General features: G+C 38.9%; 1 pseudogene; it reads right to left on the reverse strand.

The window, feature by feature from the left end:
* Nucleotides 1–385: 385 nt before the first annotated feature.
* On the reverse strand, nucleotides 386–6528 carry LOC150026664 (uncharacterized; annotated as a pseudogene).
* Nucleotides 6529–7295: the final 767 nt, after the last annotated feature.

The following is a 7295-nucleotide window of genomic DNA, read 5'->3' on the forward strand; positions in this document are numbered from 1 at the left end:
TTTTTTATGCAAGGAGCAAAACCATGCAGCGGTATGATCTTGAACAGATATGATCAATAGTTGCCAATGACGCCTGTATAACAAATCAGTTAATTAGTTTCTCTTATTTCAATAATTTATTAAAACTTATTTAATAAATAAGAACTTACTCATGGATGTACGGAGCAAAATAAATGTGTTTTCCACCATTCTTTAAGGCAGTGGTGATGTATGTTTGTGTTTCCGACTTCTTGTTTCCAATTGATTGAGTGATTTGAGGGTCTAAAAACCCATATATATTATGTTTCCCCTCATCAAAGCATAATCCAGAAAGATACCTAAATTTCAATAAGTTAGTACTAATATATTTAATAAATCAAAAGTATAAAGAATTTAAAATTTGAACTTACATCATCCATAATTGCAGAACTGTTATGTTAATCTCTTGATCTCCGGATGCAAGGTCCAACAAATCAGACATGTGAACATACAACGGTAGATTACTATGCCTTCCAAAAACATTGGCATCCCATGGAACCTCTAAGACGGTTGTATCTAAAGCTGTAGCAACTTCCACCAATGCCGCCAGAGGATCATCAATGGAGACTATTTTCTTCTTTCCCAGAGGCAAATTTGTCTTAGGTTCCTGCTACTCATCAAAACAAAAAATACTTAAATTAGTTAGAATGTAATATATCATAATTGTATTAGTATTAGTGCAAATATATACCATAGAGTCTATAGGTCTGACAAGATGTCTAGGCCAGGCAACGAAAGTATGTAATGCCTCTGCCACAATTGTCACCTCTGATGTCGGCACAGGAACTGCAAGATCACCATAAAGGACCTTCTCCACCGTGACCTTCATCAAATTAGAAGGAAGAGGCACATTGTGTAACATTGTGACCCCTTCATAACACTTACCCAAGGCAACGAATCGGGTTGAGGAATTACACTCAACATATAATTCGCATTGGCTAGTTGAGCCAAAGTCATCCCCTGATAGATCAACTGCCGAACAACTCCCTTTAGTGCTGACTTTCTTAATAGGAGGCGGAGGTGGTTCATCTTCTACCATAGTAGGTGGTTGCTGTGAGTGTCCTAAACCCTCCAACCGCTTTTTGAACTCCATTTCCAGTCGCGCACTAAACTCCTCCATGAAGCTTTCTTTAAGCTCTTGAGTTACCTCAGCCTTTAACTGCTCACGTAGTTGTAGTAAATACTCTTGGCTAGGTTCATTGGACAATTGTTCCTTGCTGTGTGATGGAGGTCCAAAGTATGACCGAATCCCAACCCCATATCCAGCTACACGAACACGTCCAGGGTGTTCAGGTCGTCCGAGAGCAACATTAAGAATATCATTGCGGCCACATGGTTTAAAAGTCCCCTGTGTTGATTGCTCATTAAGAGAATCCTAAAACAAATGAAAAGAAATTGACAAACTTCAACACATTGAATTTAAAATAACACATAGAATTTAAAATAACACATTGAAAAGAAATTGTCAAACTTACAATGCGTTCAACTGTTTCTTCTGTAGACTTAGAACTCCATGTCCCTAATGTGTTTATACGGGCACCCTTCCACATCTCATGTCGGAGTGGTGGGGATGGAGGTCTTAAAGAATCTACACTATTCATTTCCTCAATGGAAGTAGAACGTGCTTTAATCTTTTCTTCAAGCATCCTCTGCTCTAGCAACTTATAACCACCACGAGACAATAGGTGTGGGGTATCATTATGTGCCTGATTGGCTTTTGCTTTGTTTCGAACCTCCTATCATAACACTCAAGATTTAGTAATACGTTAATATAAACTATATTCAAATATAAAAGTGATACTAACCTGCCATTTTTCAGTTTGTCGAATATTGACAAACTGCTGCCAAGTTTCTTCATCAATGGATGCATATTTTGCACAAAGATTTTCTTCTTTCCTTTTCCCATATATATAATCTGTTGTCAATTTTGATTTAAACTGACGAAACTTGACACCCACATCTGAAAGAACCTTCGCTTTCAAGGTTTCCACATTCGGGATGTTGTAATGTGTCTACATTGTTTGAAAGAATTAGTTCATAAACAAAAACAAAGTATAAAAGAACTTTAGATTTAGCAAAGTAAAAACAGTTACATACCAGAATATCTTGCCAAATCATGTTTTTCTCGTGGTCAGTCACGTGATCCCAGGACTGAGTTAAGATAGAGATCCTTTCACGAGAAAGTACTCCGAGATAACTCCTATATTTCTTTGCATGTTGCCCAGTGGGCACACCAGTGTGGATATCAATAGACAAAGGTATTTTGTCATCTTTAGTTATCTTCTTAAACATATTCTTCAATCTTGTAGGTCCTCTACCTGTTTTTGAATGGGAAACTTTATCATCTGCCATGTTCCTGTTATCAAAAAAATATAATAAGCATCAAGAATATGAAATATAATAAAAATGAAATATATTGTAAAACTAAACATGAATCACATGTACATACAAATATATATTCCTTCATCATGATCATTTCGAGTTGCATGTACAACATCAGCAACATCCTCGTACTCTTTATTGATGGTCGTTCTTGTAAGTGATTCAATCTCACAAATGTCATTGTTTGTATCTTCTGGGTCATTATGTTGTTTTTTTCCATGTAGCACAACAGACCAGTGGTCAGACGTAGGATCTTGGATATAGAAAACTTGGGAAGCTTGATGTGCCATCACTAGTGCAGAAACATAAAACAAATGCGGTTGTTTTGAATTTATAAATGCGGTTTTATAACCGCATTTGATCAACACGCACTTGTAAATCAAGAAATATAAATGCGGCTATATAGCCGCATTTATAAATACCATTTACAAGTGCGGTTATTTGCTTTAACCGCACTTGTATATGCCGAATCATTAAAAAAAATTAAAAATTTTAAAACATCGTCAATCTTGTGTGAAGCCAAGATTGATGAAGAGTCACGGGAGCGAACAACGGTGGCGGCAGCAGAAGCGACGACGGAAGGGAAGCAACAACGGAGCAAACCAAAAAATCCACAAGAAACCACGAAGACAATGAAAGAGTGCTTCGAGACCACTAATGCAAGGAAAAAAACATATATAAGAAAAACGAAAAACATTTATGCATATATTTGTGAAGATGAAGAGGAAAAAAGAGAGTTCAAGAAACTTACATTGCACAAATGGAATGCAGATGCAGTAGAAGGAGACGAACTCAGAGTGCAAACGCGAAACGAAGGCAAAGACGAGAAATAAAGTTTGAAATTGTGTGTGGCACGCTTCAAAATTTAAGGTAAAAAAGGATTTACGAATGCGGTTAAAGGTAAAACCGCATTCGTAAATCAAAGAATTTTGATTTACGAATGCGGTTATTCAAATAACCGCATTCGTAAATCAAGCGCTTTGATTTACAAGTGCGGTTATTCAAATAACCGCATTCGTAAATCAAGCGCTTTGATTTACGAATGCGGTTATTCAAATAACCGCATTCGTAAATCAAAATAATTTCAAAAATGCCACAGCGTTTTTTTCGAAAGCGGGTAGCGCAAAAGCCGCACTAAATAAAGCGTATCCTTTTCTTCTTTTTGCACTAGTGCATTATAAATGGTTCGTCATGATAACCTATCTTTCGAAAGTCAACCAAAGTCATTCCTGATTCATCAACTTTGACACCAATCTTATTGTCAACCCACTTGCATTTGAAAACAGGTACAGTAAACTTGGTATAATTAACTTCCCAAATCTCTACTATGACACCATAATAAGGCATTGATCCCACAACAGGATTTTGATCCTTTGCAGTTGAAAACTGCATAGACTCTGCCTCCAAGGTGACTCCGCTATTTTGCACTGTACTCCTATCATCTCGAGACTTTGTGTAAAACAAACAACCATTTACTTCATAGCCAGAACAACATAAAACATCAAATTTGAGACCGTTTGCAAGCCATGTTAATGTTTCAGATGCTGATGGATCATTCATTATTTATTGCTTAAACCATGACATGAAAGTTTTGTTATGCTCAATTAACACCCATTTTTCTGATTGTCTTGGATTTTTATATTTGACAATGTCTTTGTGTGTATCCAAGTATGGTAACACCTCATCAGTGTTATTTAAGATATACAAGTGTGCTTGCAGAACCTCTTCTCTAGATTTGCTTATGACATGTACACCTCTTGAAGATTTACTTATGAATCTACGAGAGTGCCAACCTTTTTCAGGAACTCCTATACATTTGGCTTTTGACATGTACTCGGAACAAAACTCAATAGATTCTTCTGAAATGTATCTTTCAATAATGGAAGCTTCTGGACGACATTGATTCTTCACATATCCCTTCAAAATCTTCATGTATCGTTCAACTGGATACATCCATCGCATATAAACTGGCCCACACAATTTGATTTCTCTTACAAGATGAACAACCAAGTGTACCATAATATCAAAAAAAGATGGAGGAAAAAACATCTCGAGTTGACACAAGATAACAATTATTTCTTCTTCAAGTTCATCCAACTTCTGAGAGTCAATCTCTTTACTACATATGGAATTGAAAAATGAACATAGTCGAGTGATTGTATGCCTAACATTTTTGGGCAAGATTCCACGAATAGCCACCGGTAGTAATTGTTGCATTAGAACGTGACAATCATGTGACTTTAAGCCAATTAGTTTCAAATCATTCATAGATACAAGACTCTTCACATTTGAAGAGTAGCCTTGTGGTACCTTAACACCTTTAAGACATTCACAAAAACTTGTTTTCTCTTTCTTTGACAAAGTGTAACACGCTGCAGGCAAGTATGTACGTTTACCAACTTCTCTCGGTGCCAATTCCTCTCGTATATTCATTTCAATCAAATCCAGACGTGCATTCACACCATCCTTTGTTTTGCCTTTAATGTTCAGAAGTGTTCCTATTAGACTGTCACACACATTCTTCTCTACGTGCATTACATCTAGACAGTGTCTAACATCTAACTTACACCAATACGGAAGATCAAAAAAGATTGATCTCTTCTTCCATATTTCACTCACAGTTTGCTTCTTCTTCATTTTTCCAAAAGTCACATTAACATTTTTTATTTTTTCATAAATTTCAACACCACTTAAGGGAGTGGGACAAATGTCATGTTCTTGGTATCCGTTAAAAGCTTTTTTCAATCGACGATACGGATGATATTTCTTTAGAAATCTACGATGCCCAAGATACACGGTTTTTCTTCCATGTTTCAACTGCTCATAAGATGTCTTGTCTTGACATATTGGACATGCTCTATGGCCTTTCACACTATAACCTGACAAGTTCCCATATGCAGGGAAGTCATTGATAGTACAAAACAACATCGCATGCAATCGGAAAGATTCATTTTTAAACGCGTCAAACACATCAACCCCTTCATTCCACAATAATTTCAAATCTTCAATCAATGGATTAAGATAAACATCTATGTCATTTCCAGGTTGTTTTGGACCAGAGATCATCATAGATAACATCATGTATTTGCGCTTCATACACAAAGCAGGAGGTAAGTTGTAAATGACTAACAAAACGGGCCATGAACTATGATTACTACTTAAATTTCCAAATGGATTCATTCCATCAGTTGCCAATCCAAGTCTTAAGTTTCTTGATTCTTTTCCAAATTCAAGAAATTCTTTATCAATATTCTTCCATTGCAAAGAATCAGCAGGATGACGAAGTAATCCATCACATTTTCTATTATCTGCATGCCACCTAAGGTTTTTAGCGTCATCTGCATTTGCAAACAAACGCTTAAGCCTTGGAATTATTGGAAGATACCAAACAACCTTAGCAGGAGGACCTTCCTTTGTCAATTCATCAATTTCATCATTCTGACCAACCTTAACCTTATAATGTGACAAACCACACCTGGGACATCTTCTTAAATCTTCATACTCATTTCTGTATAAAATACAATCGTTAGGACATGAATGTATTTTTCTATACTCCATACCCATTGGACAAAGTATTTTTTTCGCCTCATAATTTCGATTGGGCAAGGTATTTCCTTCTGGAAGCATGTCCTTAAGCAATTGAAGCAATTCTGTAAAACTTTTGTCGGTCCATCCATTCATTGCCTTCAAATTCATCAACCTTAACACTGCTGATAATCGTGTGAAGTTAGTTGAACCAGGATACAAAGGAGTCTCTGCATCATTAGACATATTTTCAAAAACTGCATTAGCAAATGATTCTGCTCCCACATCACGAATCATGTCTTCTAATCTATCATCCATTGAGAAATGAACTTCCTCCGAACCTCCGTGCACACTTGGCAAGTTTAACAATTCACCATGCCACGTCCATGTTGTATAACTTTTCAAAAATCCATCACACAAAAGATGTTCTCTAATTTCAGAAACAGTCAATATCCTTCCATTTAAACAATTGATACAAGGGCACCTTATCCTTACTCCATTCTTATAACTAATGGCATTATGTTCTGCGAATTGTATGAACTCTTCCACCCCTTTTTCGTAAGTATCACTTATTCGTGGTGTATTAATCCAACTCCGATCCATTGAACTACTAAACTAAGAACCAATACTTTCAATATGTAATCATGAAAAAATAAAACAAAATTGCCAAAGGTCGGACACCTCCGGACTCAGAACCAGTGCGTTCAATATGTCAAAACAATATATAATGACTGAAAATTGCCGAAGGTCGAACACCTCCGGACTCAGAACCAATGCGTTCAATATAAACAATCAATATCAAACTCAAAACAAATACTTTCAAAACATAGGTGATAATAAATAAGAATACACTAACCTCAAATGGATGGGCGGTCACGACAAGCGGTTGCAGCAAGGAGTCGGTGTTCACGGATGTGCGTCGCGGCACAGGGTCGGTGGTCGCTGAAACGGTCGAGGATCGCGCGCACGGTTGTCGCTGGAACGGTCGTCGCGGTCGCGCGGGCGAGTGGGGAAGGGTCGCGGTGCGGCGCGGTGCTGTCGCGCGAAGGGGTCGCAGTGCGGTCGCGCGAGCGGCTGGGGAAGGGTCGCGGTGTGGCAGTGCTGTCGCGCGAAGGGCTCGCGGTCGTCAGCGGTTTAGGGTTCACGGGCGGCGCGGCGCGGCGCGGTCATGGGCGGCGCGGTGTGGTCGTGCGTCAGAGGCGGCGCGGCGCGGCTCGGACGCGACTGCGGCTGTCACGATCGAGGGTAGGGGCGGTCGCGCGAAGGGTCGCGGTGCGGCGGTCAAGGTGCGGTGCGGCGCGGTGCGGCGCGGTGCGGCTGGGTCGCGACGGTCACGGGCTTGGTCACGGTCGAGTAGGAGCGGCGGTGGG

Source organism: Phaseolus vulgaris, chromosome 6, assembly GCF_051622355.1.
Source record: "Phaseolus vulgaris cultivar YP4 chromosome 6, ASM5162235v1, whole genome shotgun sequence".
Taxonomy (NCBI): Eukaryota; Viridiplantae; Streptophyta; class Magnoliopsida; order Fabales; family Fabaceae; genus Phaseolus; species Phaseolus vulgaris.